At 41.8% G+C, this 25,415-nt stretch overlaps 1 pseudogene; it reads left to right on the top strand.

The window, feature by feature from the left end:
• On the top strand, positions 1–20,176 carry LOC147457864 (oxygen-evolving enhancer protein 3-2, chloroplastic-like; annotated as a pseudogene).
• Positions 20,177–25,415: the final 5,239 nt, after the last annotated feature.

Here is a 25,415-nt window from a genome sequence, read left to right as displayed (position 1 = left end):
CTTGCGGGGCGGGGGGAGAGAGAGAGAGAGAGGGGCGGGGGGAGATAACCAGGGAGAGAGTATCGACTCTTCAGGAAGAAGAAGAAGAAGAGTGATTGCAAAAGCCACAATAGCAGCCATGGCCAGCATTGTGTCGCCCACCACTCCTGCCTTGAACTCCACCGCCAAGGTCTCTCCTTCAAGCCCGCTATGTTGCTGCCCTTCCGCGCCAGCATCTCTTCCCAACCTGCCGATCAGTGCTCCCGCCAAGCCCTCCTCTCTCTCCTCGCCACTGCCACCCTTGCTGCTTTCTTCACCAAGGAGGCTCTCGCTCGGCTCTCGTTGTTTTCCTATCTACGAGCATCAAGGTGGCAGGTCCTCCTCCTCCCTCTGGTGGCCGACCCAAAATCGAGAATGCTGACCAAGAGAGGTTCTCCTCCCTCCATCAAAGGCAGTTGCAAGGTCCAAGGAATCTGCTAAGGACATTGTGAATGTGAAAGCTTTGATTGTTGACAAGAAGGCCATGCCATATCTGCAAAATAACTGGCCATATCTGGAAAATAACTTGCACCGTAAGGCATCCTACCTTTGCTTTGACATCAACAGTGTGATTGTTGTGACAATCTTGATTATGCAGCCAAAAGCAAGAGTGTCCCCAATGCGAAGAAGTACTACTCGATTGTCGTATCATCGTTGAATCATGACGCGCTAGTGAAACTTGGTTCAATGTTGGCCTTTAGAATCTGTCAATACGATGCTATTGTAATTGTGCGATTACGCCTTTCTAAGGAGCTCATACTTTTGTTTAAAAAAAAGGAGAGAGAGAGAGGGGAGGGGCGGGGGGGGGGGGGGGGGGGGGGGGGGGGAGAGAGAGACAAGGGGAGAGATAGGGAAGGAAAGACAGGGGGAAGAGGGAGGGCTACACACACACACACACACACACACACACACACACACACACACACACATATATATATATATATATATATATATATATATATATATATATATATATATATATATATAGAGAGAGAGAGAGAGAGAGAGAGAGAGAGAGAGAGAGAGATAGATGGATAACAATAAAAAATCTCTCTCCCAAAAGCTCTCTCCAATCCCTTCATGAGTGAGCGTTTTTTGTAAAATACAACATCTAGGTAATATCCAAAATAAGCTCACTCCAAAGCTTGCTTCATTCCAGTCCCTGATGCTCCACATATGACATGTCAAATTCTTACAAGATTTTGTGAACCTATGTTCTACCTCACGAATCTCACGTTGTTCTGCTAATTCTCTCCTATAGAGAATATCAAGAGTAGAGAGAGTTGTGAGGCCATCAACCAAGGACTAGACTTGATTCCATCCCATAGGAGTTGAATCATTCTTAGGAAGATCTGGTAGAAATAGGGAAGCGACATTAGACCCAAGAATTTCATGGTGCAGGACTTTGTGCGCATGACATGCCGGAGTGCAAGAAGGATGCAATTATTGAGACACCCACCACTACAAGAGGCTCTTCATATTAGCGACGCTCACACAGCGACGCTCAAAAAAAAAATTCCCGGCGTCGCTATGAGCGTCGCAAATTTACAAATAAATTTGCGACGCTCATAGCGACGCTTATAGCGACGCTCATAGCGACGCCGGCTGGGGTAAAAAAATAACCGAGCGCGCCCAAAAACTCAGATCTCAGATCTGAGTTTTTCGGCGCCCTCAAGCAAAGAGCAGGTAACGCTCTCTCTCTCTCTCTCTCTCTCTCTCTCTCTCTCTCTTTTTCTTCTCCACACACACACACACACACACACACGAGGAGAGGAAGGAGAGCCAGGTATGCTCCTTCCCTCTCCTCATTCTCATGTTCCCTTCCCCTCTTTCTCTCTCCCTCTCTCTCTCTCACACACACACATACACACACACACATAGTGTTTTAGAGAGAGAGAGAGAGAGAGAGAGAGAGAGAGAGAGAGAGAGAGTGCAAACAAAAACAAAAACGCACACACACATACATAAACAAAGAATGCACACACACATTGAGAGAGAAAAAGAGAGAGAGAGCATGCATAAACAAAAAACGCACGCATTGAAAGAGGAAAAGAGAGAGAACATGCATAAACAAAAAACGCACACATTGAGAGAGGAAAAGAGAGAGAAAACATGCATACAATCCAAAAAAACGCACACACATTGAGAGAGAAAGAGAGAGAAACTAATTTAACGTCGTAGGAAACTAATTAAAATTAAAAGACTTAAAGATCTAGCCGACGAGGAGTTGAACTCAAGACCTATTATTCAAGAGGGAAATGGCATAATCAATCTATCATACTTGGCATGGGTGATAGAAAGGTTATACCATTTATCTCTTTTTTTTGGCACACACATCCACACACGCGCACACACACAAGAAGAAGAGAGTTATAACGTCGTAGGAAACTATCTTAAAAGACGTTAAAGATTGGGTTTTATGTAGACTTACATTAAATTAGATTTAGGTTTATTTTTAACTAGATTTACGTTTATTTAAGCTAGATTTAGATTTACGTTATATTAGATTAGATTTAGGTCTCCATAGACTGCGATGCCTGCATGAAGCGGGTGAAGAAAGCCCTCAATGGAATATAGGGTATTGCTGCCTTCACTCATGGTCGGCTCCGTCGATCCAAAAGTACTGGTGAAATGTCTTCAGAAGATAGGGAAGAAGGTGGATCTTCAGGGCGGCAAGAGTCACTACATCCCCGACACAATGACCATCTAGACAACCTCTAGTCATTAGACTTACGTTAAATTAGATTTAGCTTTATTTTTAGTTAGATTTACGTTTATTTAGATTTACGCTTATTTACGTTAGATCGAGTCCACGCAAGAATTACTTACGGTTTAGGGTTTAGAGTTAGACGAACAGTGAAAAGATCTACTGTGAAAAGATGTTAAGATGAAGTGAAGTGCTACAGCTAGAGAAGAGGCAAAGGGGTTTTGTCCACTACATGCAGTATCATGTAGACGTGGGTGTGTAGATTTCTTGTACCCACAAATATAGGTATTGACCAATAAAGACGAGATTATAACCCGGTGGTTCTGATCTCCGTGCACCTCTAGACCGAGGTGTGCGGGGATTGGACATGACTAGAGAATGTGAGGTAAAGAGAGAGAGAGAGAGAGAGAGAGAGAGAGAGAGAGAGAGAGAGAGAGAGAGAGAGAGATAAGACGAAGAATGCCAATAGAATATTAAATTTGTTGTCCAGGTTATAAGTTTTTTATCCTCATTATGAGTAGCGACGAGGATGTGGGACCGTCCAACCGAAACACCTATCTCTCAACGAGGGTCTTATGTCCTTGTAATCAATGCAAGCATGCTGTGCGACTGACAAGACGTGTTTCTTTGCAGCACGTTCGCGAATTTGGCGAGTTCGATCCATCTATTATAGATCGAGTTGTTGCCAATTATAACTCATCGGACTCTGACGCTGGCCAACAAGCAGCAATCTTGCAACCCAATAGACGTGTTCGCAGGCGCTTTGGTCAAGCAGCATATGTGAGGCCACAAGATGTAGCCTCTGACAGCTCGGGGGATGATCATGCAGAGCACATTCCCAACGAGGCAATGTTTGAGCCCGAGATTGATGAAATGATCGAGACGATCATGGATTCAGAAAGGCTTATCTATGATGATATGAAAAGTGAAGCCGATACGCCATTGTATAATGGAGCACGTATGTCTAGATTGAAAGCACTCCTGGTTCTTCTCAACATGCAGGCAAAGTTTGGATGGAGTGACACCAGCGTCACAGCGCTTTTCAGGTGATCTATTACAATTAGTTTACTTTAATAGAACTCTAAATGTATAATGATCTGATAGATTTTTACACGACTGTATCATATTTTTATGTTGTGTAGATTGCTGAAAGAGCACATACTACCAGCTGACAATGTGATGCCAGATTCCCGAGATGAAGCAAGAAAGATTTTGCGAAACTTGGGGATGGATTACAATTCTATCCACGCTTGTCCTAATGACTGCATTCTTTTCAGAGGGGAATACACAGACATGGAGAAGTGTCCGAAATGTGATTCCGAAAGATATCGAGTAGATCTCCACGGGACAAAAATTCCACAAAAGGTTTTGCGACATTTTCCTTTGCTTCCTCGCATCAAGCATTTCTTCGAATGTAAGTCCATGGCCGCCCTAGCATCATGGCATGAGGAGAATAAATCTTCGGATGGTGTGCTACGAATTCCTGCAGATTGCGCAGCCTGGAAACATATAGATGGAACATGGTCGGATTTTGCCATGGAAGCTCGAAATTTGCTCTTAGGCCTGGCTATGGATGGCGTAAATCCATTTGGTCAAAGATCAACATCTTACAGTGTATGGCCCGTTGTCATCGTCAACTACAACATTCCCCCGTGGTTGACTACGAAGAAGGGGCACCTATGGCTAAGCTTGATTGTGCCAGGGCGATATAAAGTGGGGAATATGGATGTGTATCTTCGTCCACTATTGGAAGAGCTACAACAATTGTGGATTGGCATAGAGGTGGTGGATATGAGCCGACACACAGGACGACGGAATGCTTTGATCAGAGGCATTCTAATGTGGACCATGCATGACTATCCCGGGCTAACAGAATGCTCAGGTGATCTATTGACACTCCTCACTCAGACACTGTAAATATTGTTTTTTCCCATAGTTGATCTATTATCATGTGTATACATGCAGGGCTTCAAACAAGCGGATATAGAGCATGTGTCACATGTGGACCTAGACTGAATGCACGTAGGGCACCCTCACTGAAGAAGCAAATCTACGAAGGTCATCAAGCGTATCTTCCAGAGAATCATGTGTTACGCGATGGCTTTTTGGGAAGAGAGCCACCAAGGATGTCTGCACAAGCATGGTTAGAGCAGAAGGAGATGTGCGATGACGGATTGCCTCCAGGGATGAAGAGACTATCTCTATGGTACGAGTTACCATACTAGCCCCGACTCATGATCAATCACTTGCTCGATCCAATGCACATATTCAAGAATGTGGGTAATCTACTATGGGACCATTTGACCGGCAAGAAAGATACTTTGGGAGCCAGAGTTGACCCTAGAAATGTGGATCGTATGGAGCAATATTGGCCGCAAACAGTGTCTGATGGATCGATAAAACTCCCTAAAGCACCATGGATTTTCACAGGAGCCCAAGAACGCAAAGTAAAAGAGGCCATTCGATCTTTGCGGACCCCCACTGGCGTAATGCACTCGCTCCGAACGTGTTTTACTAAAGAAGGAAAGCTTACCGGTTTGAAGTCACACGATTGGCATAAAATGTGTCAGGTACGTTCATAGTGGACTTTAATATCATTGCATAAAATGTGGACTTTAATATCATTGCTGCACATACTTTATAGTTTATTTTACCGGTTGCCATTGAGGGATGTTTGTCTCTCGACATCCGTAACACAATCTACAAACTTGCAAAGCTGGTGCAATGGATCTCACAAAAGGAGATCAACGTAGACTCCATACCATTCGCCAAACTAAATGCTGCGGAGCTTGTGTGCATGTTTGAGAAACATTTTCCTACTACAATGCTAACCATTCAGGTGCATCTTCTTGTTCACATAGTTGATGAGGTGGAAATAGCTGGCACAGTTCATTCCAGATGGATGTTCTTCTTAGAGCGTTTCATGAAAACGCTTAAGGGATATGTGCATCAAAAGGCACGTCTGGAGGGTAGCATGGCAGAAGGTTGGTTGGTATCAGAGTCCCTAGTGTACATTGGAGAGTGGCTAGACGGATTTGATAAATCCCGGGACACGCTATGGCGAACCATAGATGATGAGCGCATATTTGGGATTGTCATGTGCAATCTCGGTGTTGAGAAGAAGATGACGGAAGATCTAGAGGCTAAAATCAACCGATTTTGCATGCTTCACAATCCAGTGATGCAAAAGTGGATTTCACAATATGAGGATGCAAAGCAAGAGCGACAAAGGGCACGAATCGAGTGGAGACGGGGAAGACGACCACCGATGCACTATCCAGCGGTTCTGGAGAGCCTACCAACCTTCATGAGCTTAAGATGGTTTCACAACCAATTGAAAAGCGCACAACAATGCGGTGACGAAGTGACTGAAAAAGAGTGGGAGTACTCTCGGGGTTGCGCGACCAAGGTAAGTTTGCAATGTACGACTAGCAAGTGACTTTATTTATAAACGTTTGAACGGCCACTCATAATCTTTGTTCGTTGTAGTATAAGTCATACACAGCAGCATGGTGTAAAGGTCGACATTTTAGGGTGGAACGAATCGACAAAAAGCGTTTTACTCAAGATTGTGGAATCATGGCAAAATTTGAACAGTCTAGTCGACGACGTTCCTATGATGCAGATCCTGTGGTGGCGGAACTCACTTACTTCGGCACGCTGCAAGAGATTTTGAGGATCGATTACAGAGGATTTTTTGTCGACTTGTTCGACGTGCAATGGTTCAAGATAATCATGGAGGGTCGCAACACTACTGTGCGTAGAGGAGAGTCTGGTTTTCTTGAGGTGGATTCTACTAAGAAATGGACTGACCTAAGAGACACTTTCGTACTACCCGAGCATTGTGAACAAGTAAGTATATAAATAGTTAACATCCCCCTTTTACAAGTTATGTGCTTGAAAGCTCTCATGTAAGTTATGTGGCTCTGGCAGGTAGTATTTCATCCTACAAAGTCTACATCAAACTGGTGGTACGTCATAGAGGTAGCCCCTCGTAGTGCAAGGACGTATGAAGGCTACCATGTGCCAATCACAACGACATCAATGGAGGAGATCAGAGAAGATGCTCAATCAGAAGCCGCTGCGGTGGTGTCAGACGAGCATCAAGATGCTACTACTCTATATGGGGTGCATGCAGAGGAGCTACAAAATGAAACAGAGGATATGTGTTTAAACGGAGAGCTCTATATAGATATAGGAAGTTATGCTGAGTTATGCGAGGATGAGAGAGAGATCTCTTAAAGCCACAAATATTGTATTTGAACAATTTTGCTCCGTGTTGTAAAAGCTCTGGCTCTCTAAGTACCTTCCATGGTGTATAACGCTCTTTTCTACTCGTGTTCACATCTTTTGATTGAAAATTCTGAGTTTTCGACTTGCCTCTTCTATCACTCGATTCATTGCGTCATTGTATTTATATGCGTCATTACGTCATTGTATTTAATGGTCTTTGCGTCATTGTCTACTCTATTCATTCAATATTAAGTTTAAATATTCGTGTGTTTAATGCAGGTATGGATGATGAGGAGTTTCTTTCTTCTTTGTCACCGCAGCAGAGACAGTGGTACGTGGAGCGTCATCGCTCTGGCGCATCATCGCACGTTTCTACACCATCCGCATCTCCCTCTCTTTCGGAGCATTCGGCACGCTCCGAAGCTTCGGCGTCGACGAGACGAGCTTCACACTCGTCTAGACACCGGCGCTCTAGTGGTGGCGGTGGCGGTTGTTGTGGGGATTCCGCCACCGATGCCTCCACACCGCCTCGTGTTCGACTACAAAGCTATCACCAGTTGAAGTTCTATTTTTGATTGTAGGAGTCTTGCAAAAGTGCAAGAAGTCGAACGTTATACCCAAGCGGCTAGAGAGAAGGAGATCAAAAGCTTATGCATGGTAGAACAATGCCAAGCAATGAAGGCAAAGGCCCCTATTTTAGTAGCTGTACCACTCAAGCGATTGAGTTCTTTTGAATTAGCAATCATGAAGAGTCAAGCCCTAGGGTGCCACAATGCATCTACTTCAAGGGAAACCTCCAACACACCAATCCTTGATGGTGTATGTCTCAACGAAAATTGATAATATGACCTACAAACTGAAAATTTGACTAGCCTATACACAAGGCTACACATACCATGTGGGTTGGTTAGATGTTGTACAATCCACATATAGTGCCACCAATCTAAAGGAGCAACAATGGATAGTATGTGATGTCATCCATAGAATTGTCCGACTGGAGAGGTAAAACAAAGGGATTAGCATGCCTTTGACGGGTCTTATGAGATTCTTGGATACAGGTTAGTACTACACTGCTACCTAGTAGTGTTGTGCGTATAATAGTACCTACTACAAGTGTGCATCAATCATATCTACTTGTTGCCGCTCATGCTCATGTACCTCCTACACCCCCTATTATTCTAATGGCTTATGCTCCACAATGACATTATCCAAGCTCTTATTCAATTAGAGCCATGCTAGTTAACAATAACATGTCATATCCCATATCTGTTATGCTTAGGGCCACACTTGTGAACTTTGGACTACCGCGTGACACAACATCGTACCAAGCATGGGGCACAAGGACCATGTGTATGCCAAGTCTACTGCCAACCCTCATTCCACATGTAGTTTTGGGAAGGCCTACATGCACTATACTTGCTTCTTTAGGTGATTTGCTAGTGTATTTTCTCAAACTATTGGTCGATCTATTACGGAGAATATGTGTAGCATATCTGAGAGAGATCTTAGAAGTAAGGTGGTACAAGTAGCAAGATCACACAAAAATTCATAATGATGATGGAGATGCTATAAAGTATGTTGAGGTATTCAAATACGTATGTGATTCCTTGAAAGAGCACAATGAGCTACATAAGTGTAAGGCTTTAAGCTTGACCTTAAGCGGCAAAGCTAGTTGGTATAGGACCTTAAGGGTTGAAAAATGCACGCATTACCCTACTCTTAAGAGATTTTTCTTGAAAGATTACATACAAGAGGGTGTGCTTTGGGGCATAGCATCTTAGCTCCAAAAAGCTAAACAGGAGGAAGGGGAGTCAGTGAGAGATTTTGTTAGTCTCTCAAAGAATATAAACTCTCAGTGTACTCCAAATGAGCGTTTTGAAAATAACCAGCTACTCAATAGATTCATTAGAGGGCTGCGATATAAGGATATCTACAATGGCCTAGTCATTAAAGGTATCACTACTTGGGAAGAAGTCATTGCCAATGCAATCCAATTAGAAATCAATTTGATGATTGCAAGAGAAGGGGTGTCTTCTAAACCAAATTATGTAGCATCTGAGCATGAGTCAATGACAATAAAGCCAATCGTTAAAGAGAAAAATATATCAAGATGACTCTGGCATATCTCACCAAGGCTATTCAAGAAAGCCTTAGAGATAAACGTACTGCACAAAACAATTATATGTATCCAAGAAGGGAGCAACAATGATGCTCAGTGCTTAGGTCCACATAGCACCAATGAATGCCATACCTTTAAATTTCACTAGGAATTGCAATGCATGTAGTAGGTATGGTCATCAAGATCAGGATTTCCTAGTGCTTAAACACATGATGACAAATAGACCACCTTCAACATAGATAGACTCGCATCAAGTTCCTGCATTAATGCATGTCCCACCCATTGAGAAACCATCTCACTGCATAATTCCTAGAACTCAAAATGTTGTTCAAACCACATCATTACCACCTCTAGTGCTAGGATTGCAACTTCCACATTTGAGAGTTACACCTATAAACCAAGTAGGTTGTCAGCCATCTAGTGCTTGTTTGGACTGCAAGGATGGCATAGACTCTAGTATTACCTATGGATTCGATATTCTTGACTATTGGGACAAGTCAAGCATGTATATCAAGCGACTTCTCTTATAGTAAGAGGCCAAAACATCAGCATCACTGCCAAGAGACTGCCTCTTCAATGCTACAAATGTGGTGGACCACATCATGTAGTTGAGTGTCCTATTAGAATGCAAAAGAATGATACACCATTGCAAACGAGTCAAGGGAGCCCAATAATCCAAATGCACCAAAGAGGACACCATTGAACTTAATTGAGATTACCAATAGGATACCACAAACTACAATTGTTATACCAATAAATGACGTACTTACACGGTTGATGCTCCAAAATCAAAATTATATCCATAAGAGAGAGATGATGCATCAATTTCCCAAGCAAGGAAAAGAAAACACAAAGGAAGAGATCGTTAAAAGTTGCAAATTCAAACCCTAGTTTAAAGACTAACATAGGGACCGGTGATGACCCCATGTATATGAACAACCTGGAAGATGATTGAGATTCAATCAAGACCATGTAAAGTAAGACAACCACCATGAGGGAAAATCCAATGGGTATCACCATGAGAGGAACTCAAGCAAGGACACCATTAGGGGAGGACATAAGGAAGCCAGTCCTATACTACAAATGAGTTAACAAGCGTCTATGAGGCTAACCTAACCGGACAAGAACCATAGAAGCCACAAGGGCCAAACCTAAGGAAACCATGAAGAAGATTGGAACTTACCCAAAGGAGTGCATCTACCTAGGCATATCATGATTATGAACACATTGTTTCCCACACAACCTCAACCTCACAAACATCACAACCTACTAGCCATGCCTAGTATCATCTGGGAAGAAAGCGAGTTTAAGACATCGGAAAGTGGGCATACTTTTTTCTTGTTAAAGTGCCATTGAATATTTCAAAATTAACAAATTTCATGGTTTCTAAATTCAAAACCACTATCATGTTTAGATTGTATGGAGATTCTGAGCTATTCCTAGCTCTTCGGACATTTCTCAATGGAGAACTAAAAGTCGAGTTACCACAATTTTTGTAGATGGATAGGCCCAACAAAATTCCAGTTGAGGAGGAATGCTTGGATCCACATCCCAAAATAGATGAAAGCTTTGTTATTGAAATACTTGTTAACAAGTTGGGACAATACTTTCAAGGTGATGAATCTAATGCAACCCTACCGATCACTACTAAAGGATTAATTGTGAAGGGAATCCTTGATGGTGGTGCTGGATTAGCATTGTAACTAAAAACTATTGGGAATCTATGTGAAGACCTCACCTTGAAGTCACAAACATGGTGGTAAAAATGGCCAATGGAACTATAGTAAACCTATTACAATGCTGAAAGATCTCAAGATCAAGGTCCTTGGACACAAAGTAAGGCATACCTTCATTGTTATGGATCTCTCCAAGCATCCTATGTCATATGAGATGATCTTAGGACTTTTGTATACCAATCTCTCTCTCTCTCTCTCTCTCTCTCTCTCTCTCTCTCTCTCTCTCCCCACAACCTTTGCAAGGATTTTGACAAGGCGATTGTTAATGGGGCTGTGCAAAGGTATCGTGGAAGGAGGGAAGGAGGGCAATACAGAGGGGATATTTCTAGTAAGGAGCTGTTGCAAGAAGTTGGAGTTGTCCTCTCTCTCTCTCTCTCTCTCTCTCTCTCTCTCTCTCTCTCTCTCTCTCTCTCTCTCTCTCAGCAACCTCTATAGAAGAGATGTGTGCAACAATGTAGCAGAAAGAAAAGGGGAAGGGGGGGGAGGGGCGGCTAGGGGGGGCTAGGGGATAACTGAAGCATTTATCTATGCAATGGAAGTTTTAGTTTAGTACAACCAATATGTAATAATACAGCACTCACATCTAGATTGTGTTTTCCTGAAGAATCTGTGACGATGCTCAACACAAAGTTCTCTTTCAATCTGTAAAATTGAAAGGGGACAATACTTTCTAATTTAAATTAGAAAGTTCTCAAAAAACTAAACCAATTCTCTCTCTCTCTCTCTCTCTCTCTCTCTCTCTCTCTCTCTAAGCAGCCTTTGTAGAGGAGCTATGCGATGATGTTGTGGAGGGAAAAGGAAGGGGAAAGGGATCACTGAAGCATTTACCTACGTGATAAATAGAGCACCCACATCATAGTTTGTGTTTTCTTGAGGAATCTCAGACAATGCTCGACACATAGTACTCTTTCAATCTATAGAATTGAAAGGGGACAACTTTCTAACTTAAAATTAGAGAATCCTCTTAAAATCTAAGTCCCTCCTCACTATTGTGTGTCCATTGCTCTCTCTCTCTCTCTCTCTCTCTAGGTGGTTATCTAGAGTCGCCCTCTTTGTCTCTCTCTTTCCCACCTTTGCAGAGATTTTATAAGGTGATTCTCAGAGGGGTTGTGCAAAGGTGTCGTGGAGGAAGGGAAGGAGAGCGGTGCGGAGGGGAGATTACTAGTAAGGGGTTGTCGCAAGAAGTTGGAATCTCTCTCTCTCTCTCTCTCTCTCTCTCTCTCTCTCTCTCTCTCTCTAAGCAACCTTTGTAGAGGAGTTGTGCGACGATGTTGCAAAGGAAAAAGAGAGGGGGAAGGGATAATTGAAGCATTTACCTACGTGATGGGATTTTTAGTTCAGTAGAGCCAATATGTAATAATAGAGCACCCACATAATAGATTGTGTTTTCCTAAAGAATCTTGGACGATACTTGACACATAGTGCTCTTTCAATCTGTAAAATTAAATGCAGATAAAACTTTCCAACGTAAAATTAGAAAGTCTTCCAAAAAACTAAACCAACCACCTCTCTCTCTCTCTCTCTCTCTCTCTCTCTCTCTCTCTCTCTCTCCCTCCAGGTGGTTATCTAGAGTCTCCCTCTTTGTCTCTGTCTTTCCAACCTCTGTAGAGATTTAACGAGGTGATTGTTAGAGGGATTGCGCAAAGGTATCGTGGAGGGAGGCAAAGAGGGTGGCACAAAGAGGAGATTGCTAGTAACGTGCGATTACAAGAAGTTGGAGTCATCCTCTCTCTCTCTCTCTCTCTCTCTCTCTCTCTCTCTCTCTCTCTCTCTCAAAGCTTCAATATGACACACCATCCAAAACTAAATAAAAAGCTTTCAAGAAAGTTATTTGTTCTTGTGCTGAAGAATGCTTTTCCATAAAGCATCTCCATGATATCAACAAAGATAGATCACACAAAAGGTGGTTTGATGAAAAAATTGTCAAGATGCTCAAAAGTCCTTGATAAAGCTTGATGCAACTATGAGCAAAAAAAACTATCAAAGTCATTTGCATACATATAAATCATTGATTCAAAAGAAGAGAAGAAGATAGCAAGTAAAGTAACAATTTCTTGAAGTCCAAAAACATATGGAAGATTTTGGAGAAACTTGAGGGGTAACGGATTGAGAGTTTTGGTGACTTAAGTCTTGTGGATATGTACACACAGTGTAGGCAACTATATGAGCAATCAATTGGTGAAAAAATGTCATTTTATGGTTCATTCCCATGTATATCCTCTTTTTTTTACTATTGAGAATGTATACGGTGGGCTCGAAAAGTTGGTCACTCACAAAGCAGGAGACCTTCAAGGCGTCAAGCCAAAAATGATTAAATGGACGGGAGATTTTACACATGAGTGGATGTGTGATATATTCAACCTTGCACTTCAACATAGTATACCTTATGATTGGAGTACTAATTGAATCAACCCTTTGCATAAAGAAGGGGATGTAAAGAATGTAAATAACTACCGGATTATAATGATTGGGAAGCTTATAGCAAAGTCGTTTGGGTGCATAATGGAAATAAAATTGAGTGATTGGGTTGAAGAGAATAGCAAGAGTGTAAAATGACAAACACGTTTTTGTCAACGCCATAACACCATTGATCATCTTGGTACTCTTCGTGTTCTCATGGAGGAAAATCGGTTGAAAGATAAGCGACTCTATTGCAGCTTTGGGTTTATAAACCAAGAGCAGACTCTGTCCGTGTAAGGACATGGGTTTTATGGGCAAGGCCACCGACACGGCCGGACAGTGTGTACGTTAGGGGGAGGCTATAAGATAGCACGGTTGGGTGGAGACTAGCACACACATTACCACCACCCTTTCACTGGTATCAGAGCTATTTTTGGGAGGAGGCGAAAAGCGGGTTGTATGTGCGTGCGATACTCTGCTTCTCTCCCACGTTCCGCAAAAAACGACGTCTACACTGTGCAACAAAAGAAGACATGCACGCTTTCCTGTGCACGACACATGGACAGACAGCTATCGCGGCCGCCCCATCTACGCCCTCGACAACGCACGACCAAGGCAAACTTGACTGGCAACTGGACTACACCGAGGCTTTCGTTAGCGTCGTGCGTAGGAAGGCCCGCTTAACCCTTGCATGAAAAAGGGTTGAACCCACCCCATGAGGGTAAGAGGCCAACACTTCTAGAAGGAAAGGAAAAGCTTCAAACTTCAAGGAAGTAGCTTCACCCTTCTTTTTTGCTTCTTTGAGAAAGGCAAGTTTTCCTCCAAAAAATCTTTTTTCCTCAAGGAGGTAGCTTCAAAGTGAACAAAAGCCTTCACAAAAACGACGAGTTTTTGTGAGAAATCAACAAAGGTGTTCTTACAACGAATGACAAGTGAAGCGCTCAAATTTTCGCAAGGCGAGGTTCGCATGCAATGCAAATTGTGGAGCATACAAAACACAAAGACTTCAATTTCACAAGGTACAAGTTGTCGTTTTCTTTGCTCTCTTTGCATTAGTGTGTGTTTACTATGGCCAGTGAGGATATACCACCTACACACACGTTTGATTTTGAGCACGTAAATCAAAATCAGGGCACCACGGGTGCGGCTGACACTAATATGCATGATGACGATGATCTAGGAGATCTTGGCCTTGTAGATATGGCTGCTTTCAAGACTTTGGAAAATCGCAAAAGCGTACTTGAACGCAACCTTTCTACACTTAATGCAAATGTTCCAATCTTACGGAGTTATTTGTGAAATTTATAAATTCACAGACGACTCAAGGAGTCCAAGAGACAAATGTTACAGAAGATGCAGAAGGTAGCAATGAATTACTTAAGAATATCACCATTCCTGAATTTCACGGGGAAGAGCGTGATTGCAACAAGGATGCGGTCAATACGTTCTTACACAAATGGAGTGATACTCATCGATTGAGACACACCCCAGATATAAAGACGACTGTGGAAACAAGTCTATCTCTTAAAGGCAAGGCCTATAAGTGGTGAATGACATTTCCAATAGATGCTCGTCCTCCGTCTTGGGCTACATTTCAAGCTCCTTTCTCCAAAGAGTTTTTGGACTCCAATGAAGAAGATAAGAATTGGTTAGCATGGGATGCATGCCGCATGTTTGGCCTCTCTCTCACACAGTACCTTTCGAAGTATCGGGAAATCATATTAAATATAGAAGGTCTAGATGATTTCCAAAAGATACGGGGTTTTAATAGGGGTCTTGACAAAGACTATCGTCTTCATGTCAAGACCCAACATCCAAAAACTTTGGAAGAAGCCATCAGTCATGCCCGAAGATATGATGATGACCAAGAGAGGAAAGGAAATGTTCCCTACTCTAAGAATACTTTTACTAAGAGCAATGTTGCTAAGAGCCAATGGCGAGGTAGATCTCCCACACGTTCCAAGAGGAATAAGAGACAATCTACCTCTCCACGCCCACAAGAGGCTAAGAAGCCTAAGCAATCACGAGATACTCCGTGTGGGTCTCTCAGCATTGCTGATTTTGAGCGTGCAAAGAAACACAATTTTTGTTTTAGATGTCTTTCAGATCAACATAACAAGAAAGATTGTCATGTTCTGCAAGGCAAAGAAAAGGCCATGCACACGGTGCAACGCCTCTCATTAGATTCATCTCCTAAATATTGTGCTGTAGAGGTTCTTCATCTGGAAGAAAAGCACAAGTGTTGTGTGCCTGCTTCAATGTGACAACCCACCTTTGGCCTCCATGATTTGATTCGCATGCATGGCACTATTAACGGACAACGTGTTCGTATTTTAGTGGATGATGGTGCAACTCATAACTTCTTGAACTATAAGTTAGTCAAGAAATTGAAGCTTACACAGACTCCCTGCTCTCACAAGTATGTGGTGGAGCAGATGTCTGGGAATGATAAAGAAGTATGGGACACGGTAGTTCAAGGGGTTGAGCTTATTATTCAAGATCATACAATGACCCTTGACTTCCAAGTTATGAACATGGAACATGCTGATGTAGTTTTAGGACGGGAGTGGCTGCATGGTTTAGGAAACACATTGCACACTAGTTATAAACACGACTCTTTAGCCTTTATGGCCAATGGTAAACATGTGCTTTTGCTTGGTGAGAAAAATATACCATTTGCACCTCTTATATGTACAGCTGAGCTTTCTATTTTGCAGAAAGAAGATTTATTAGATGAAGTCTTTTTGTGTTATTGCTTGTCTCCAAGTCTTGTGAATTCTCAAGAGCAAAGTGCGGTGAATTCTAGTAATGGTATGCAAAGTGCAATGAATTCTAGTAATGGTATGCAATGTGCAATGAATTCTAGTAATGGTATGCAAAGTGCAATGAACTCTAATGGTATGCAAAGTGCAATGAATTCTACTGATAAACAAAGTGTTAACAAATCTAACGAGCAAAGTGCTCTCAATTTTAATTCTATAGAGCAACGTGCAACTGTTGTAAAACAAACATGACAAAAATTACAAGATTCTCCATCCCAGCATAACTCTAGTTTACTTTCTCCTTTTGCCCGGCAAAAGCTAACTCACTTACTCATGGAGTATAGTGATGTGTTCTCAAGTGATTTACCACCGGGTTTACCCCCTACACGTGATGTGCAACATGGCATAGATGTCTTGCCAGACACTAAACCGGTGAGTAAAACACTTTATCGTATGAGTGCTAAAGAAGCCAAGGAGGTTGAGAGTCAGTTGGCTAACTACCTTGCTCGTGGTTTCATTAGACCTAGCACTTCGCCTTGGGCATCACCAATTCTATTGGTAAAAAAGAAAGATGGTACTATGTGCATGTGCGTAGATTATCGCGGATTAAATGCGATAACCATCAAGAACAAGTATCCTCTGCCTCGAGTGGATGAGTTATTTGATCAACTCCATGGGGCAAGATACTATACAAAGATAGATCTTCGTTCAGGATACCACTAGGTATGTAACCTACTACAAGATATCTCCAAAACTGCCTTTAGAACACGGTTCGGGCATTTTGAATTTTTGGTTATGGCTTTTGGTCTAACCAATGCTCTAGCTACATTTATGACACTCATGGGTAGTGTCTTACGTCTCTATCTTGGAAACTTTGTTGTGGTTTTCCTTGATGAAATTCTCATCTACAGTAAGATTGAAGATGAACACATAGAACACTTACGATTAGTGTTCGAACAACTACGAACTCACACGCTGTATGCTAAGCAAAGTAAGTGCGATTTCTTTAAAACAGAGATACATTACCTCGATCATATGATCTCTTATTCTGGCATCAAAATGGACACTGACAAGGTCGCTGCCATTCTTCGATGGCCACATCCCAACGCGGTTGAGGAGCTTCAAATATTTTCTAGGCATGGCTGGATTTTATTGACAGTATATCCCTGATTATGCCAAAATTTTTGTTCCTATGATGGATCAACTTAAAGCAAAAGGTAAGACCTTTTCTTGGGAAGAAGCCCAAAAATGGAGTTTCGAATAGCTCAAGGTAGCTATAGCCACTGCTCCCATCCTAACAATCGTCGACCCACTTAAGCCGTTTGTGGTAGAGACTGATGCTAGTGATAAAGCAATTGGTGCGGTACTTCTCCAGGAGGGAAGACCTATAACCTTTGAAAGTAAAAAGTTAGATAGAGCTCAAGAGAATTATTTTGTCTATGAGAGAGAGCTCTATGCCATAATTCACGCTTTACGAAAGTGGCGACACTATTTATATGGTGCCGAGTTTGAAGTAGTTTTTGACCATGAGAGTATCAAACGATTTACTACTCAAACGGACTTGAAGGGCCGTAAAGCTAGATGGACAGAAATCCTTCAAGATTATGATCGTAAGCTACAATATCGCAAGGGGTGATATAATGTAGTAGCGGATGCACTAAGTCAGATGCCTCAAATTAATTCACTTGCTTTCACGGAACTAAAGAGTTGACTTTTGGAGTCATTACGTGGTAAGTGTGCACACGATCAATCATATGCTAAAGTGTGGAGTGTATTTTTAAAAAGGGATCCCTCACACTCACATGTCTCTGAACAGCCAGATCAACATGTCTCTGCACGTGCAGATATAAACTCCAACACATAGAGCTCCACCCCTACTCAGGAAGAGCTTAAGCGATGGAAGAATTTTTCCATTGATGATGGCTACTTACTCCACAAGGGTAGAGTATGTGTGCCAAGGGGCTCAGACACTAGGCGCCAAATCTTATTTGAGTGTCATGATAGTCCAAGTGTTGGTCATCCAGGTATTCGTAAGACGTATGCCTTAGTTCGACGGTAATTTTATTGGTTGGTCTTACATCATGATGTTCAAGAGTACGTTCTAAACTGTCAACAGTGCCAAGTTAATAAGGCAGAGCGCCTCAAGGTAGGTGGCCTTTTACATTCTTTAGAGATTGCACAAGGTAAGTGGGAGAGTATCTCTATGGATTTTGTAGTAGGACTACCTACTACAAATCATGGCCATGGTGCCATTTGGGTAATTGTAGACCGTCTCACAAAGATGGGTCAATTCATTCCCACTAAGACTACGGTTAAGACACCGAAATTAACACGGCTATTTGTAGAGCATACATATAAACTCTACGGTCTTCCAGCTAGTGTCATTGGTGACAGAGATCGAAAGTTCGATAATTACTTCTGGAGAGATGTGTTCCAAAAGTTGAAAACTAAACTTAATCTAAGTACTGCTGATCATCTAGAAACGGATGGTCAAACAGAAAGAGTTAATCAAGTGCTAAAAGATATGCTACGAGCGTACGTTAGCAAGAAGCAAACCAATCAGGAAGACTACTTACCTATATTGGAATTTTCTTATAATAGTTCAAAGCATGTGACTACAGGGTTTAGTCCATTTATGCTTTTATATGGATTTCAACCTAGATCACCCGTTACGGTGGGGTTGGCTAAGGAGAAGATACAACAAGTGAAGGATTTCCTCCAAGACCATTTTGACATGCTTCGAGTTGCTCGATAGAATGTTAAGCAAGCTTAAGATCGATATAAGAAGTACGCAGATGAGCATCGTCGTCTTGCTACTTTCGAAGAAGGAGACAAGGTTTTCCTTAAAGTTCCGGAGCATTCAGAAAGTTTGAAGACGGAAAAAATTGCTAAACCTTCACCACACTATTGTGGACCGTTTACCATTCTCAAACGTATAGGTCAAGTGGCCTATAAGTTAGCTCTCCCAGAGCACTCACGAGTTCATCCTGTTTTTCATGTTAGCCGTTTACGAAAACAGCTAGGATAGAATGATAACGTCATTGGCACAGGTGTGTTAGTTGACCTTATCGAACCGCCAAGCATTCCTCATGAGCCCGAAAAGATTTTGGATTCTCATGAGCTTCGCACCAGACATCATGTCAGACGACAGGTGTTGGTATATAGCTAGATAGACCTGAAGAAGGTTCTACATGGGAGAATGTCTCCGCACTTAAGAAACATTTTCCTACGTTCATTTTCGAGGACGAAAACGATTCTCCAAGGGGGGGTTAATATAAGGACATGATGCTATGGGCAAGGCCACCGGCACGACCAGACAATGTGCACGCTAGGGGGAGGCTATAAGATAGCATGGTTGGGTGGAGACTAGCACATGCATTACCACCGCCCTTTCAGTCCACAATGAGGAGGAGCATCATGTAACTGTTGCTCTCTCTCTCTCTCTCTCTCTCTCTCTCTTCTTCTTCTTCTCGGGTATGTGGGTGAGTGTGTTTGTGTGTGCTAATAAAAAGAGAAAAAGGGTATAACCTTTCTATCACCCAAGTGTGGTAGATTGGTTATGCCATTTCCCTCTTGAATAACACGTCTTGAGTTCAACTCCTCGTCGGCTAGATCTTTAAGGTCTCTTGGGATAGTTTCCTACGATGTTAAAACTCTCTTCTTCTTCTTCTTCTTCTTCTTCTTCTTCTTCTTCTCTCTCTCTCTCTCTCTCTCTCTCTCTCTCTCTCTCTCTCTCTCTCTCTCTCTCTCTCTCTCTCTCTCTCTCTCTCTCGCATGTCTACAAGTCAATGCAAAGAGCTCTCTCTGTCTTATGTCTAGAACTCTGCACTGAGAGGTACCCTGTTGACTAAGGTTTTCTAGTCCCCTTGCACCTGGGGACAGGGATTCTATGGTGTTGAAAGAAACCGCTTCCGCCCATTCTATTGGTGCCTCATCTTTTTCAAATCTAGCCTGCCGAAGACAAAAACTCAGAAAGAATAACCCCACAGCTTGCGACAACCTCATTCACAATCAACACACGCCCAGAGTTCACACCAACCTTGCAAGGACGCCGCCATCCTCCACACTGGTCCCACCCCACCTGTCTTAACACACGCTGAAGTCAAAGGGTTGACTCTGATATTGACTATATTTGTTAGAATTGACTCAGATCGATGATGTCGTTGAACAGCTCCAATTGCAACAGAAGCTTGCATACTAGGAACACAGAAAGGTAAAGCAAGAGACAGAGAGAAAGAACTCCATGGTAGCAGGGTTTAACATCCAAACTTTTTTTTGTGTGTTCGGGGGGGGGGGAGAGAGAGAGAGATCGTAGCTTTAGAACTAGCTTGACATAATTTATTAGCGAAACAATTGATAAAATCACAAGGCCTACCCCTTACAGGTAGAAGTGCTAGAGTGTATTCTTCTAAACAAAAGCCGAATATATGACACTCTCAAGTAGATAAGCTAGCAATGAGCCGATACGCAAGCTAGTAAACAAAGCTTTGTAGCGTAATGATACTCCCACCCTTCATTGTTGATCCTTACCAGCTTAATGACACATTCTTCCAAGCATTATCCTGTGGAGTAAAGGCACAATTGTTTAACACTAGGTTGGTAACCTAACAGGACATAAAAGTGTCCTTTCAGGGTTTTGAGAAAAACCTCCAAAACCATAGTAGATCCACTCATTTTGTAAAATCCTTTCATGAGGTTATAGTTCAAGGCCTACTAAACATGGAAAAAATAAGAAATTTGTAAAATTTCTCATCTTTTGGTCACACCAAGCCTCCAAAGTTGATGGACCAGTGAATTTTCATTAAAACAGTCATTTCTTACGTTTTGTTGCATAAAAATAAGATTAGGGATTTTTGTAGGACTTGAGATAAATTCTCTAGTTAACTTCAATGGGTTGGTGATGAGAACATATGATTGCTTCTCACTCACTATTTTTTGTTTTTCCAAAATAAATAGGTACAAAAAAGGTTGAATTTTTACCATTTTGCAAACCTATCATCAAAGTTTCTATAGCCACGTTCAATACAAATAATATATGCATGTTTTCTTAGTTCCCTATTGTCCTTTATGTTCATAAGGAGCCATGGAGCATGTCAAAAGAATAATACATCTCTTACCAAGGGGAATCTTGGGGACAAAGATGAAGTGTTAAATACAGTAAACATGAAAAAACTGGGTTGAACATTATGAGTTGTAGAATCCCATAGAAACTATTCAATATCTAGCCAAATTTGATCCTTATGACTAGATATGGTTACTACCTACAAAATGCATGTAGTTGTCACAAGAAACTAACAATATTGAAAAAGCTCTACTTGATATACTAGAATGCTTCGTTTTCTTCCATAATTGAAAAAATCAACCATTGTTGTGTACTATGCAAAATAGGGGATTAGGTGCCCCAAAACTCAAGGAATGTTAGCTTTATGTTACAATATGCGACATAGAAAATCAAAAATGAATTTGGATATCATGAAATCCACCAAAAAAATTATAGAAGAGCTAAAATTGGCTAAAAAACAGGATTTGACAATTTTTGTAATTTGGTCATAACTTACAACTTTAATATTTATTTCTCCTTAGAAGCATCAGGACATGTTGAGGACTACTAAAGATAGTTCTCTAGCATTATAGACCTCACAAACATGAATTCTAGAGTGGTATAGTTGCAAAAAGTTGAAAAAAGCCAAAAACAGGACCCGTTTTTTCACACAGTTTAGGTTGTGAAATGTTGTGCAAGGACAATGTTAAAGATGAAATTGATATTCCAAAAAAATGTCGAGTTTTTTTCAGCTCATGAGACAACTTTCTAGATAGATAGCACCTCAAAATCCATTTTGAAACTCTTGACATAATTCAAGAAAAATGGTCACTTCACAGGACATAAAAGTGTCCCATTACCAACCTAGTGTTAAGATCCGTCTCTCTCGAGTCTCGAGGTATACGGCCACAAGTTAGCTATTGCAAAACAAACTTTACACGCCTATATGAGCACCCAAGACCATACTTTTTAGGCTTGTGCACTAACAATGAAACCCCAAGCTACATATTATAACATCTATGTGGGCTTCATCAACTTTGTTGTATTTTTGTCTATGTAGATTTGGGGTTGGAGAGAGAGAGAGAGAGACTCCCAACATTTGCTACTCCTTTTCTGTAATCATAGCTTGCGACATCGACACTGGTCTCGTTACTAGCAAAGGTGGATAGCATTGGTAGCTGGCACAAGCAAAGATTCTCTTCTTTATGCCCTCTTGCAACTAGCTGAAACATCCTTGATTGGTAGGTAATTACTACTACAATGATTGTAGCCATCAGCTATGTATTGGCACAATGCAAAAACTGTCTGTGACCGTGACATTCCATTATCCATGCATAGGATATTCTCTTGCATTGATACAAGTCGCATTCATGAGTCTCAGTTGAACTCTTGATATGCGTAGCGTAGGCCTACCCCAAGCGTGTATAGAGAGGAAGCATTCCAATGCCATCCAGACCTAGCCGATGTGACGATGCTGGCATAGCAACCTAGCACGGAATGTGTTCCTATCGTTGCCTCTCATGCTCCTATCTCACATGCATCACCGACGACAGCACGCAACAAGGCCCTTAAGCAATGGCCAGAGCTTGCGCAAGCGTGAGCTAAATATTGACCACAAGAGCCCCCAAAACAAGAAGAGGGACGGCCTTTTGCAATGGCATGTGCCCTGTACACATGCTTTCCCTGAGCTTTCCGCCATGGCCTCTGTTTCTGACACGTTAGCCACCACTAGAAAGAAGCACCTAGCCCCTCTATGCCAAAAACAAACTAGCAGAGGTGACCACCAAGATGAATGAGATGAAGCACACCAAGATGAACAAGGAGGCAACCGAAGGATAGAACTGGAGGTCGGCGTACACAGGTCATCAATGCAGATCAAGGCCTGCACAAATGGGGGCTGTGTGTGTGACAGAGTAGAGGTTCGAGGAGAGTAGCATGTGCAGGAGGTCACAATCATTGTGGGAGGTTGGGGTCGTTTGAGACAAGCGTGAGGGAGAACAATGTGCATGTGTTAATCTTGCTCGTAGCTAGAGCCAATAACTTCACACGGCTAGTAGTGATGAATCATTATATCCACACACGGCTAGTAACGAATCATGATGTCGAGACCCCCCGCAATCATCATTCTCTTTACAAGTCGCTCCATGCAATAATCACCCACTAATTTTAGAAAGTAATCACAATTTTTCAATCCAAAAAATTTAAATCTATTTTGAGCTAACTAAAAAGTGAAATCATCTCTATGGCCTTTGCCCTTTGTGCGGGCCAAAAAAGAAACTCAAACGTGAGCAATGAGGCCTTAACTTTTTTTGCCCTTCCCAAAGGGCAAAGGCTATAGAGATGCCTTCTCTTTTTGCTAACTAAAATAGAAAAGAGGTTGAATTGTATTTTCAAGCATTTTTTGATAGGTAAAAAATGTTGATTGATTGAAATAAGATAGTTAATGGACATGTCTTGAGTTTTAAAATATGAAATTATGAATGCTCATTTACCAAAGAAAAGATTTTGGACTACCCTTGGAAGCATGAAACATTGAAAGCTTTATAAGTTAAATGATAAAGACTTAGTTAGATTGCTCCAAATATCCACGAGTCAACCTTTTCATTTTAAGAAGTTTTTTCACCTGTTGAAACTGGAGATAATAGACTAAAGTTATTATTTTTGCTAGTTAGAACTATAGTGTTTGAAAAAAACCTCATGTCATTTGATTGTTACAATCTCAAAATTGCCTATCATTTTTTATGTTTATACCCTTGAGTTAATGTTATATATATGGCAAATTATATAAGTTGATCGCTTTACGCAAAGCATATGAAAGGGGGCTTGAAAACTTGCATGTCAAAAAAAAAATTCTACTATGCTTGACAACCCTGTTGATTTTATCACTTGTTTTATATCAAGAGAAGGAAAACATCTCCTTACCTCATAAAAGCACCCCTCCTTAATCATGAGGTACGCATATTAATTACTCACTACTGGGTCTATGTTAACTTTCATTAATTAATTAGCCTGGAAGATTCCTACCCGAGCCTTTTCCAAAGCAAAACGAGTCCGCTCCGATTGTTCCCACGCAGTCCGCTACCAAACCTATCCGCATCTCTCTCTCGCAGGCCCTGATTCATGTTCACTCTCCATGCTGCCCTCAACATACGCTCCAGACCTATCCGCGTCCCTCTCTCTCAAGCCTGATTCATGTTCACTCTCCATGGTGCCCTGAACATAGGCTCCAAACCTATCCGCGTCTCTGTCTTGCAGGTATGCCTTTTCCACAAGAGCAAGATCGCGCTGTTCCAACTGCTCCAACCCAAGCTTGCATGAGAGAGAGAGAGAGAGAGAGAGAGAGAGAGAGAGAGAGAGAGAGAGAGAGAGAGAGAGAGAGCTCGTTGAGCCATTTCCGCTCCTCCTGTGCCTGCGCTCGTGTAAGGCGTCTGCGCATCTCCGCCCGTGCCAACCTCGCCTTGGAGCCATTTGCACTCCTACTGTGTCTGCGCTTGTGTAAGGCGTCTGTGCACCTCCTTGGACGACACCTGCCCTCGGTCCTGATAGCTGCCCCAAGTGCGTGTTCACTATATATAAGGCAACATTTCCTTCGACTCCCAAAGCACCCCCAATATTTTGTCATAAATTCCCAGAATGCAAATTCCCAAGGTTGTCATATCATATTTCTTGAAGGATACAAAAAAATTGTCTTATCAATACAAGATGAAAAAACTAGAAGTTGCTTCACTAATTTTAGACATAATTGGCTTTTCTTAAAGGCAATTTGCAAAAAATTACATGGGAATAAAGATTAGAAAATCTAGAACAATCCAACCAAAATAGATACAAAGGTACTTTGCAAATTTTTGAAATTTGATTGGTAATATGATAATTTTTGCAAATTAGAGGGATATTTTGGTAATTTTCTTTTTCATTTATTTCTATTGAACCTTAAGTTTAGGGGACGAAGGTAAGACCATTGTCTCTCTCTCACAACACCAATGAGGAGATGCTTCTGCCTTGGAATCGGTAGCACAAGTAGCCCGAGAGTCGCAAGGTAAAGCTTCTTTGCTTGCTCACTACGCTCATCCACATTTTGGTCTCTAGCAACTACAAGCAATGCGAAGACCCACTCAATACACGATGCAAAAAAACCTCTTTGCACATTCGTCTACCTTGTCCATACATCATCCCTCTTTTATTTTTTCAAACGTTTCTCCTCCAATTCAATGCTAGAAAAATACATTTCCCTTAACCAAAGAAAATAAGGACAAACTTGAAATTCTCCCGGTTTCCTTTTGCATTTCAACTATGAAAGGATCACCCGAGATACCTCTTAAAACAAATGACAAAAAGATTGTAGGCACATACTCATGAGGCACGCATATTTTACCTAACAACAGAGAGAGTACACTGTTCA

The sequence above is a fragment of the Adiantum capillus-veneris genome, chromosome 5, assembly GCF_014529385.1.
Source record: "Adiantum capillus-veneris isolate H3 chromosome 5, ASM1452938v2, whole genome shotgun sequence".
NCBI lineage: Eukaryota > Viridiplantae > Streptophyta > Polypodiopsida > Polypodiales > Pteridaceae > Adiantum > Adiantum capillus-veneris.
Note: the sequence above shows the minus strand (reverse complement) of the source record. Positions and strands in the feature narration are given on the sequence as shown.